At 47.6% G+C, this 12,528-nt stretch overlaps 1 pseudogene across 1 annotated transcript; it reads right to left on the minus strand.

Moving 5' to 3' along the window:
* Positions 1-950: 950 nt before the first annotated feature.
* LOC116546435 lies at positions 951-1,532 on the minus strand (annotated as a pseudogene). Its single transcript, XR_004266712.1, has one exon. The product of XR_004266712.1 is annotated as an ATP synthase subunit d, mitochondrial pseudogene (transcript).
* Positions 1,533-12,528: the final 10,996 nt, after the last annotated feature.

The raw sequence follows: 12,528 nt of genomic DNA on the forward strand, positions 1-12,528 counted from the left end.
TGATGATCATATTACTTTTGCTACTTACCTGACTATAGGACGCTTTCTGACTTCAGATATATTAAAATGTGGGGAAAAAATGTACATCTTAGAATGGAAATGTGATAGAAGGAAACAAGGTTTAAATACTGGTGAAATGAATTTTTAAATTATTATGTAATAATCTCTTTATCTTCAGTAATGCTTTTTGGTTGTCAGTGTTACCTGATATAAACATAACTAAGATGACATTCTTTTAATTTTGCTGGTATATCTTTTCCCCACCTTTTTACTTTGAGAGATCAACCCTGCCTTTACAATTAAGGGGCTCTAGAGAGCTACTGCTGGTGTTGAGCAGTGTCTATGATGTCTGGTGGAGGTAGGTATTTGACAGAGCAGTAACAGTACCTTTAAGATAAGACTTGTTTATAAGTAAACAAAATACATCTCCAGGGATCCCCAGAAATACTTGAGAAACATTGCAGAAGTGGCTAATGTCATCTGCAAGCACGTGGAGCAAAAGCCACTGACATCTGAGTATTAATGTAATAAAGATTCCTGTCTCCGTCCTCAATTAACTTTATACATATACAACATATAAAAATGTACTTAAAAGCCAGGAAAAATTCTATTAACACCTTAGCCTGGATTATCACAAATCATCAAATCTGTATGTTCTATTTCACTGCAAATAACACATATTACCTTTGGAATATTTACAACACTAAAAGTAAAATGAGAGAAATATAAGATAACCCTTCTAAAATATAATTGAATGATTGGGCTATAAGCAGATTGAAAAAAAAAAAGGCCTCTAAATTTGGCAAGAAAGAAATCACTGATAAGCTCAGGAAAGATATTTACAGTAAAGTACAAGGACTAGGAGTCATATTAAAGGGAAATGAGTGAAAATCAATTACTCTCAATAATTTGTTTGAGGAATTTGGGGTCAAAGGGTAGTTGCACATTTCTTTTTTTTTTTTTTTTTTTTTAACTGTATAATTACTTTTATTTTTAATGTCCAGAATGTGTAATATAAGGGCCAGAGCCTCCTCCTGGACTCAATTTTATAAATTCTCAATTGGTTGGTGAGGCCAATAGGGATACTTTTCCTTGTCCAATTTGGTCTCTGGGAAAGCTTCGTTCAAGTCCACAATGGTCATCTGTTCAAATGGAATTAAGTTCTTATACTTCTCCATCTGTTTCTCATACTCTACAACCCTGGCCTTTGAGAGAGACACCCACTCAGCACAAGACTTCGCATCTTCTTTTTCTTCGGCATCCACCAGGGCAGTGTATCGATCCTCTGGCATAGGAACCTTCAGGGCATTAAACTGCTTTTCAAAGTCATCCACCAAGCCTGCCTTGGCCACATTGGCCTTGTAGTAAGCCCAGTCAATAGATGGTGGATTCTCAGGTAAAGCAGCCAACCTGGAGGTGAGGATCTCATTGCAGGATTTCAGGGAATTAGCAATGGCCTTTTGGTTTGGGGGTATGATCTCCCAAAAAGCTATCCAGTCAATGGTTTTTAGAGCAAGTTTTCACCCAGCCATCTTGGGATCCTTCACCGACCCTCTGCACATTTCTTTTGAATCAGTCCATATCCAAAAATCTAAGGCTTAGGCCTTCCCAACTAAATTGTCTCATGCTGATTTCTTTCTGTATATCACTTTAAATTTTTACCTTGACATCTCTTTTTATCAGATTGTTTTCACAATCTGATAAAAGGTCAAGAGAGCCCTGTCACACAACATGGTCCAGATACTCACTTTGACACCCACTGACCACGGGGTCTTAACTGCTCTGACCATCCATTTTCCCTGTCCTGCCTCCTGCCACCTCTCCAGCAACCTCAACACCCCGCTCTGAGTTCTTCCAGGAACATCATTCAGGCATCACTCACTCATTCATTTTTTCTTTTTTTTTTTTTTTTTTTTGAGACGGAGTTTCACTCATGTTACCCAGGCTGGAGTGCAATGGCACGATCTCGGCTCACCGCAACCTCCGCCTCCTGGGTTCAGGCAATTCTCCTGCCTCAGCCTCCTGAGTAGCTGGGATTACAGGCATGCACCACCATGCCCAGCTAATTTTTGTATTTTTAGTAGAGACGGGGTTTCACCATGTTGATCAGGATGGTCTCGATCTCTTGACCTCGTGATCCACCCGCCTCGGCCTCCCAAAGTGCTGGGATTACAGGCTTGAGCCACCGCACCCGGCCCCCATTTTTTCAATGAGTGAATAATTGAGTTCCTGCTGTGAACTTGAGGTTGGAAAAACAGCAGTGAACACTGTATAACATTATCTCTGTTTCTCCTGACAGCATTGCTCAAGCAGTTCCTTCTGTCTGGAATGCTTTTCTGGCTAATTCCCATCAACTCTCTGGTACCATCTCTGCCAGAAAGGACACCTGTCCACCACTATACCCCCAGATATGGCCAATAACTGAAGGCAGAGCTATAGAAGATTAACCACAGGCCTGTAAGCAAGAAATAACTGCTAGTGTAAGCTGCTGAGAGTTGGGGGGGCTATTTGTTACACAGCATCATTGCAGCAAAAGCTGACCAATACAAACAGGCAACTTCTAGCTTCAAGCTTGAGGACTGGGACATTGTGAATCAAAACTTAGTGTTTTTAGACAGGGTGGGCCAATGCTAAGCAGATGTTTTCAGAAGAGACAACGTCTGAGATTGAGGGAGACCTGGGTGTGAGTCTTTGCTTTGTCATGCAGGGGTAGTAAAAAGACTAGTGATTAAAAAACACCTTCTCTGGAATCAAGTTGCTTGGGTGCAAATCCCAGTGCTGCCACTTATAAGGCATGTAACCTGGTACTAGTTTCTTAACTTTTGGGCCTCAGTTTCCTGAATGTGGGTAACCCCCCATATAGGCGCTGAGGAATGAGAGCTAAGCAGAACCCTGGCACAGTTAGGGCTTGAGGAATATCTCATTTTATAGTGTTACTACTCAGCTATTTCCTTTTATATAATCCTTTACATAATCCTATATTAGTTTATAGAAATAGGGCTTGAAGGCTCCCTTTATATAACCCTCTATATGTAATCATATAACAGTTGATAGTATGAGTGCCTAAAGAATATTTCCCTACATATACACCTATAATTATATCTTAGTTCATAATCGGAGGAATGCCTAGAGTGGACACAGTGCAGAGCATGAATTAAGGGATAAGCAGCTTATAATCGGAGGAATGTCTGGAGCAGACACAGTGCAGAGCTTGATTTAAGGGAAAACAGTTACACCAGGACAAGAATCCATGGCCCAGGCGGCAGTGTTCAGTATCGGAAAGATACCCGCTGTATGGCAGGCTTGGGGTGAGGGTCACTCCTCCTGATAAAGGAGTTGTAGGACCTTGCTCCAGTTCTTGAGGAAGGCTGCCCTCAGAACGGCAATCCACCTTGGTGACTGTGAACTTTATCAGCTCTTGCTACTGTGCTGCTCGAAAAGCATCTTCCCATAGAACTCATTGGAAGCTGCCAGAAGGCGGTGGTAACCTTGACAGCTCTGTCACTGCTTGTGACTTAAAGCATCCCGCCATAAATCTTCTTAGAAGTAGTTTTCCCATAGAGAGAATTATTGCGCACTGCACCCTCTTCACTTCACACAGCCCACCTTCAAGCCCAGGTGACCTAATGGGGGTGGACCCTATGTTTTATTGCTCACGACCCTAACACTATCCGTAAAGATGATTTCAATCACTGCCCTGCCCCCTAACCTATACACAAATACGCATGCTTCTGGATATTCGGGGCCTCGCCAGCCTCCGCTTATAGGTGGCATGGCCCCCCCGAGTCCAGCTGCATTTTCTTTGTACTTCTGTGTCCTGTCTTTTTATTTCTCGGATCCCGAGCCTCAGCACAGCATAAGGCTCACCCCACGACCCTGTGGGGCCCTTAGCCTTACATCTGGCTCCCAACGTGCCCTACACCACTTATAAGCCATGTAACCTGGTGCTGGCTTCTTAACTTTTGGGCCTCAGTTTCCTCATCTGTGAAATGGAAATGATTCAAGTACCAGCCTCACGGGGGCATTAAGGTGATTCAGTGAGCTAATATATGTGATGTGCTATGAGTTGCTACTTTTCAGTCATTGTGGGTGAGCTTGGCTTGGCAAATTTACTTCCAGAACCTTGTCATGTATCCAGCGCACTTTGTGTTCTTTGGATTATTAGAAACTCTAGCTGGCACGTTGGAGCTTTCTAAGCACCAAAACCTTCTTGTGCTGTCTCCATAGCAACTGCAAGCATAGACTCTGGTGTTGGACACACTCAAGTTCTAATCTGGTGACCTTGGGCAACTGATTTAACTCTCTTTGCTCATCTGTAAAATGATAGCAGTAACTTCACATGCCTCTGAGGGTACGGTGAGAGTCAAATACAAATAGTGTATGTTTTACAGAAGTTCTCAGCACAGCCCCTGGCTCATAGATGGTTATTGGCTCTTCTTGGAGAGAGGTGACCTATTGGAGAGCCGTCTGCTTCTGGGCATAAGTCTGCAGGGAGGGTGTGACCAGAGCAATCCACTCTTGCCAGTAGGACCCTTTGAGTCTTTTTCCCCAAGGTTGGCAAGAGCCAGGCACAGAGAATCAGCAAAGCCCACCTAGTACCTCCTTCTCCTCTATCTCCTAGCTATCTGGCTTGATCCAGAAGACTTATGAGGGCCCCCTTCTTGTGAAGAAGCTCCTAGTTGGAATCCATCTCTACAATGGCCCCATCCATCAGCACCATGATCCAATCAGCCTGGGGCAGGATGTGGAGTGCGTGGGTCACAAGAGTCTGTGTCTGGGCAGGGAAGGATTAGGAGTTAACACACATGTGGCCACATTCCATGGCTCATGCCTGTAATCCCAGCACTTCGGGAGGCCAAGGCAGGTGGATCACTTGAGGCCAGGAGTTCAAGACCAGCCAGGTCACCGTGGCTAAGCCCTGTCTCTACTAAAAATACTAAGATGAGCTTGGTATGGTGGCACACACCTGTAGTCACAGCTACTTGGGAAACTGAGGCATGAGAATCACTTGAAACTGGGAGGTGAATGTTGCAGTGAGCTGAAATTGCACCACTGCATTCCATCCTAGGTGATGGAACAAGACTCCGTCAAAAAGAAAGGAAGGGAGGGAGGGAGGGAGGAGAGAGGGAGAGAGAGGAAGAGGGAGAGAGAGGAAGGGAAAGAGGAATGAAGGGAAGGGGAAAGAAAGTAAGAAAAGAAAAGTTATACACATGTGCTTGGCCAGCCTCCTGGAGCAGGGGGTAGGGGTGGGAGTATTGTCCCTGGACTCAGAGTGGCGAGAGCTCCCCTTCTTGTGCTCCTGCTATCTTTCTTGAAAATAGCATTTCCAAATAGAGAAACAGAGGGGACTCCTTCAGCCTACCTCAAGAAGACAAGGAGTCCATCTGACCCAGGACAATCATCCAAGGCGGAGCTGTAGTAGTTAAACCACAGACGCATAAGCAAGAAACAGCTGTTGTTGTAAGCTGATGGAATCTGAGGGGTTGTTTGTTATGTAGCATCATCACAGCAAAAGCTGACCAATAAAGAGGAAAATTGGACTCAAGTGGAAGGGGGCAGTGAGAGAAACTTGGGTTAGGACTGGATGCTAAGGGCATCCTCTGCCTTTGCCCTCTGACACGTTCCCAAACTTACTATTCCCTGGAGTAGCCCACCAGGCCCGATGACCTGGTTAAAGATGTGCTGAGTGACACGGGCATCCAAACCCATCAGGGGGTCATCCAGCAGGTACACAGCTGCCTTTCTGTACACAGCCCAGGCGAGGCTCAGCTGCTGCTTCAGGCCCCTGAGAGATTCATGCCCTGTGGCCACAAAAGGGACAGCGTCGTGAGTCTGCATCTATAGGGTGAAACTGGGGAGCCCAGGCAGGAGCAGGTTGGGGTGCAGCTGCCTATCAGGGTGAGGTGTAGCTCCCCCTGTCCTCTGGGGACATGTTCAGCTTCAAAGGCACTCACTCCCAGGCCAGCATCCCCTGCATTCTTACCGGTCTCACTTCCCCCACAGCATGCTTCCTGGAGGAGTTACCTGCGCTTCCCAAGCTACTCTGTCTCCTACTCGCTCTCAGTATCCATTTGAGTCCAACTTCTGTTCCCTTTCTCCACTGAGACCACCTTTAATGAGGACACCATTCATTTCCCTATTAGATGATCCAGTGGTAACTTTTCAGTCCTACTTATTTTTATTTTAAATTTTAATTGATTTCTTTTAGTTTTTGTTGATATGTAATAGTTGTACCCATTTGAGAGGCACAAATGATATTTTGAGATCTGTAGAGCAGTGATCCCCAACCTTTTTGTCACCAGGGATCCGTTTTGTAGAAGACAACTTCTCCATGGACCTGGGGGCAGGGGGTTGGTTTCAGGATGAGTCAAGCACATTACATTTATTGTGCACTTTACTTCTATTATTATTATTATTATTATTATTATTATTATTTATTGAGATGGAGTTTTGCTGTTGTCACCCAGGCTGGAGTGGAATGGCATGATCTTGGATCACTGAAACCTCTGCCTGCTGGATTCAAGCAATTCTCCTGCCTCAGCCTCCCAAATAGCTGGGATTACAGGTGCCTGCTACCACACCTTGCTGATTTTTTGTATTTTTATTAGAGATCATGTTTCACCATGTTGGCCAGGCTGGGCTCGAACTCCTGACCTCAGGTTATCTGCCTGCCTCACCCTCCCAAAGTGCTGGGATGATAGGCATGAGCCATTGTGCCTGGCCTGCTTCTATTAGTAACACATTGTAAAATATAATGAAATACTTATGCAACTCACCATAATATGGAATCAGTGAGAGCCTCAGCTAGTTTTGCTGAAACTAGACAGTCCCTTTGGGGACAATGGGAGACTGTGCTAGATCAAGCATTAGATTTTCATCAGAAGCATGCAGCTGCAGGGCACGGTCGCACATGCCTGTAATCCCAGCGCTTTGGGAGGCCAAAGCGGGGGGATCACAAGGTCAGGAGTTTGATACCAGCCTGGCCAACAAGGTGAAACCCTGTCCCTAATAAAAGAATACAAAACTTAGCCATGGGTGGTGGTATGTGTCTGTAACACACACTATGAGAGTCTAACACTGCTATTGATCTAGAGGTGGAGCTTAAGTGGTGATGCGAACAGTAAGGAGTGGCTGTAAACAGAGATGAAGCCTCACACACCTGCCAGCTGCTCGCCTGCTGTGCTGCCTGTCCATTTCCTAACAGGCCTCAGACTGGTACTGATTCGTTGCCGGGGGTGTGGGGACCCCTGATGTAGACAGTATGTAATGATCATATCAGGGTAACTGAGATAATCATCACCTCAAATATTTATCTTTTGTATTGAGTATATGACAATCCTTGTCTTCTAGCTATCTTGAAATTTACAAATAATTTCTCATTCACTATGATTTCCCTTGTGTACTACTGATTACTATCACTTATTCCTTCTATCTAGGCATTCTTGTCTTTCATGCATTCTTTTTTAAAATTATTTTTATTTATTTTTGAGACAGAGTCTTGCTCTTTCATCTATGCTGGAGTGCAGTGGCATGATCTCGACTCACTCCAACCTCTACCTCCTGGGTTCAATCGATTCTCCTGCCTCAGCCTCCCGTGTAGCTGGGATTACTGGTGCGCTGCCACACCTGGCTAATTTTTGTATTTTTAGTAGAGATGGAGTTTCACCATGTTGGCCAAGCTGGTCTCAAACTCCTGACTTCAAGCAATCTGCCTGCCTCAGCCTCCAAAAGTGCTGGGACTACAGGCGTGAGCCATCGAACCTGGCCATTCATTCATTCATTTTTTTTTTCTCTGTAATCTACACTCAGATGACACATTCATTCATTCTCACATTAATTCATTCCACTAAAAACTACTGCCTGGTTATCATATCTCCGTCAGGGTTCTAGGCTTTGGGGAAACAGCAATGAAAGAAACAAAGTTTCTGCTATCTGAATGGATCTGTCATTCTAAAGAGGGGGAGAGAGGCAGGCAATCCACAAACAAACCAGTAACAGACAGCACATCAGGTGGAAAGCGCTGTGAAGAACAAAAACTAAAGCAGGTGCAGCCAGGTGTGGTGGTTCACGCCTGTAATCTCAGCACCTTGGGAGGCTGAGGTGAGTGGATCACTTGAGGTTAGGAGTTCGAGATCAGCCTGGCCAACATGGTGAAACCCCATTTTTACTAAAAGAACAAAAATGGGGCCGGGCGTGGTGGCTCAAGCCTGTAATCCCAGCACTTTGGGAGGCCGAGGCGGGTGGATCACGAGGTCAAGAGATCGAGACCATCCTGGTCAACATGGTGAAATCCCGTCTCTACTAAAAATACAAAAAATTAGCTGGGCATGGTGGCGCGTGCCTGTAATCCCAACTACTCAGGAGGCTGAGGCAGGAGAACTGCCTGAACCCAGGAGGCGGAGGTTGCGGTGAGCCGAGATCGCGCCATTGCACTCCAGTGTGGGTAACAAGAGCGAAACTCCGTCTCAAAAAAAAAAAAAAAAGAACAAAAATGGAGGCACCTGCCTGCAATCCTAGCTGCTCAGAAGGCTGAGGTGGGAGGATTGCTTGAACTTGGGAGGCAGAGGTTGCAGTGAGCTGAGATTGCACAACTGCACTCCAGCCTGGGGAACACAGCAAGAGTCTCTCTCAAGAAAAAAGAAAAGGAAAAAGGAAAGGAAAGGAAAGAAGAAAGAAAATGAAAGGAAAGGAAAGGAAAAGCAGGTGTGGGTGTAAGGTGTACTCGCATGAGCAGGGTTGCGGTGGTGGTGGTGGATAAGGTAATCAGGGAAGCCTTCTCTGTGAATGTGGTATAAGTGAACGATGAGCCCTGGGAACCCCTGGGGAGAGATTTCCAACAGTGGAAACAGCAGGTGCAAAGGCCCTGGGGACAGAGTGTGCTGCGGGGGATCAGGAAACAACACCACGACTCTGGAGGCTGGAGTGAAGCCAGGAGATGATGATGGGAGATGGGGATGATGGATACCAGAGCAAGGTGACAGGGACCTTGCCAGGGATTATCACTACTTGGGCTTTGACTCTGAGGGAAATGGGGAGATGACCTGAGGTCAGGAGCTCGAGATGAGCCTGGCCAACATGGTGAAACACTGTCTCTACTACAAATATAAAAATTATCCAGGTGTGGTGGCACACACCTATAATCCCAGCTACTCAGGAGGCTGAGGCAGGAGAATTTCTTGAATGTGGGAGGGGGAGGTTGCAGTGAGCCAAGATTGCACCACTGCACTCCAGTTTGTGCAACAGAGTGAGACTCCATCTCAAACACACACACACACACACACAAGTGCACAAGTGGAGGGCTGGATTTGGCCTGGGAGTCACAGTTTGTGAGCTCCTGCCCAAGCCATAGCTCCAGATGCATATATCCTGTGTCTTGGACATCTCTGTCCAGACCCTTTGGTGAGGCCCAGAGAGGGGAAGCAATTAGATCAATGTCACCCAGCAAGGCAGGGCAGAGTAAGACAGACTAGTCATCTCACTCTCAGTTGTCAGAGACCCTCACAGCCAATTCCTACCACAACTCCTTGCCTCTCTCTGTGTGCATTTCTATTTATTGATTAATGATTATTTATGAGCACCTAGTATGTGCTTGGCCCTAAGCTGAGCACTTCCTCTCCTCCACTTCCATGACCACTTCCTGCATTTCTCCATCATACCATCCATGATGAGTCAGGGAGCAAAATGACCCCCAACTGTAATGCCTCCCTGACCCAAAAGACCCGGAGACTCTCACCTGCTCCCCAACTGAAGTGTGGACTCCTGCAGGGAAGCTGTCCACATCTGGCCTCAGGGCACAGGCCTCTAGGACTCTCCCCAGCCAGGCTGGATCCACACTTTCTCCACCACAGAGGTGTTCTGCACCCAGGCCTCCTGGAGAATGTAGGCCACTGAACACTAAAACACAACTTACTTGGGTCACAGAAGGATGATGGGGACAGAGGTATGACGGGTTTTGAGTAGTGGGAGGTGGGCTCTCGGTGGGTGGGGGGTGGAGAGAACGAATGAAAGTGAGCTTGGCTGGGATGGGGAGGGGTGGAAAGGCAGCGAGGAAGGGGGGACTTTCAGGATGATGGGGACATCTTAGCAGACAGGTAGGGGGTGGCCTCACTTTGATGCTCATGAACCCCTCCACCCTTGACAGCTCCCCAAAAAGGACGGACAGCAGGGAGGATTTCTGTGTTCCCACTGGACCAACTACAGCCAGGAAACAGCCCTGGGGCATGGTGAGGTTTATTCTTTCAATACAAGAAAGGAGACATGACCTTGGTTAGGGCCCAGCCTCCATCTTTGAGGAAGGGTGAGCCTCAGATGGGGCTGAGCTTTCCTGCTCCAGGAGTCTAAGAGCACCTGTGGGGCTGTTCCTTTCCCAGTCTTTGTCTGGCTATTTGAGCAACCATCCTGTGCACATCTGTGCAGGTGCACACTCATGAACACACACAAAGCGTGCACACATGCATGCACATTTGCATGCTCAAACATGCTAACATGCACAGCAACACACACAATGTGGGCACACATCCACACACACGTGTATGCACATACCCAAGCAATCCATGCTCACACGCATACATGTGTGCACACACACCATGCACACACATGCATGCACGTCCCACGTGCACACAGAGTTGGCTGCCATCTGAGGGTTTCACCAGCCTGGCCTCCTACCTTGGCTCTTGCAATAACTAGGCTCTTTCCTCCCCTGCCTGCCCCTGCTCTTGGTCCTGCCCCACTCCTGTCCATGTCCCACAGCCCCTCCTCCACCCCGTGACCAGAGGGATTTGTTAAAACCCAAGTTGGCCGTGGCTCACGCCTGTAATCCCAGCACTCTGGTAGGCTGTGGTAGGCAGATCACCTGAGGTTGGGAGTCCAGGACCAGCCTGACCAATATGGAGAAACCTCATCTCTACTATAAATACAAAAATTAGCTGGTCATGGTGGCGGATGCCTGTAGTCCCAGCTACTTGGGAGGCTGAGACTGGAGAATTGCTTAAACCGGGTGGTGGAGGCTCCAGTGAGCTGAGATCACACCACTTCACTCCAGCCAGGCAACAGAGCGAGACTCCATCTCAAAAAAACAAACAAACAAAAAACCCAAGTCAGCTCTTAACACTTCCCAGCTAAACCCATCAGCACTCCCATTTCACTCAGGGTCAAAGCCTAAGTCCTGATGATCATGAACGACATCCCGGCTCCGTCCACTCTGTGCCTCAACTGCTCTTTCTTGGCCACGCTGACCTCCTTTCTGTTTCCTTGGACACAATAGGTCAGTGGTTCTCAACTGGGGATGACTGCATCACCCAAGAGTCATTTGGCAGGATCTAGAGATATTTTTGGATGTCACAACTGGTAGAGGGTACTGCTGGCACCTAGTGGGTAGGCTGGGGATCTCCTAAACATCCCACAATGCACAGGACAGAACCGAACAATGAAGTTTCAGCCCAAAATATCAACCATGCTGAGGTTGGAAAACCCAAGTCCAGGCATACTCCTGATCCAGGACCTTTGCACATGCCACCCCCACTGCCTAGAAGGCTCTTCTCCCACACCAGCCATGGTGGCTTATGCCTGTAATCCCAGCACTTTCGGAGATGAGGCAGGTGGATCACTTGAGGTTGGGAGGTGGAGACCAGCATGGCCAACATAGTGAAACCCCGTCTCTACTCAAAATACAAAAGTGAGCTGGGTGTGGTGGTGTATGCCTGTAATCCCAGCTACTTGGGAGCCTGAGGCAAAAGAATCACTTGAACCCAGGAAGTGGAAGTTGCAGTGAGCTGAGATCGTGCCATTGCACCCCAGCCTGGGTGACAGAGCAAGACTCTGCTTCCAAAAAAAAAAAAAAAGCTCTCCTCCCAGACACTTGCACAGCTCACTGTCTTTCCTTATGATCTCGGCTTGAACGCCAAGCCTTCCCTCACTAGGCATGCCATCGTGCTCTGTCCCCCTGCCCTGGACTCCTTTTTGGGCCTCACCTCTATCAGTATGTCAGCGCAAGAGAGCAGGGCCCTTGTCTGTTTCTTTCACGCAATCCCCAGTACCTAGAACAGAGCATGGCCCACAGCTAGTGCTGCATCAATGAAGTGAGTGAATGACAACCAATACAAATACTGCCCAGGACATATTCTCTCCCTTCTTGCGGTGTTTCAGGGCTGGCTGAGATGTTTGGCCACAAAGACCAAGCCATGAGTTGGAGGCTACAGATGATAACGATCTGGGCCTGATGTATGTGGCACAGAAGTGAGCAAAGCTGACGAGGCTGAACCATGGAGCTCCTCAGCCAGCCTCACCTTGGCAACATCTTGACCAGCCTGGGAGCAGAGGGGTGTCTCCCCCTGATGTGAGACACTCAGATGCCATTGTCCCCATCTGCAGGAGGTGCAGGTCTATGCCGTACAGGTCTCCACCTGCAGGAGGTACAGGGGCATCCTGGGAACCTTCCTGGCAGAGCCCCGGCCCAACCTAACCCACCCTCCCATCCCAGGCCGGAAACCTGCACCACCCCTCAGGTGGAAGGCGGCAGGAGCCCCATGC

Source organism: Sapajus apella, unplaced genomic scaffold (genome assembly GCF_009761245.1).
Source record: "Sapajus apella isolate SASKATOON/1434 unplaced genomic scaffold, GSC_monkey_1.0 scaffold894, whole genome shotgun sequence".
Classification (NCBI taxonomy): domain Eukaryota; kingdom Metazoa; phylum Chordata; class Mammalia; order Primates; family Cebidae; genus Sapajus; species Sapajus apella.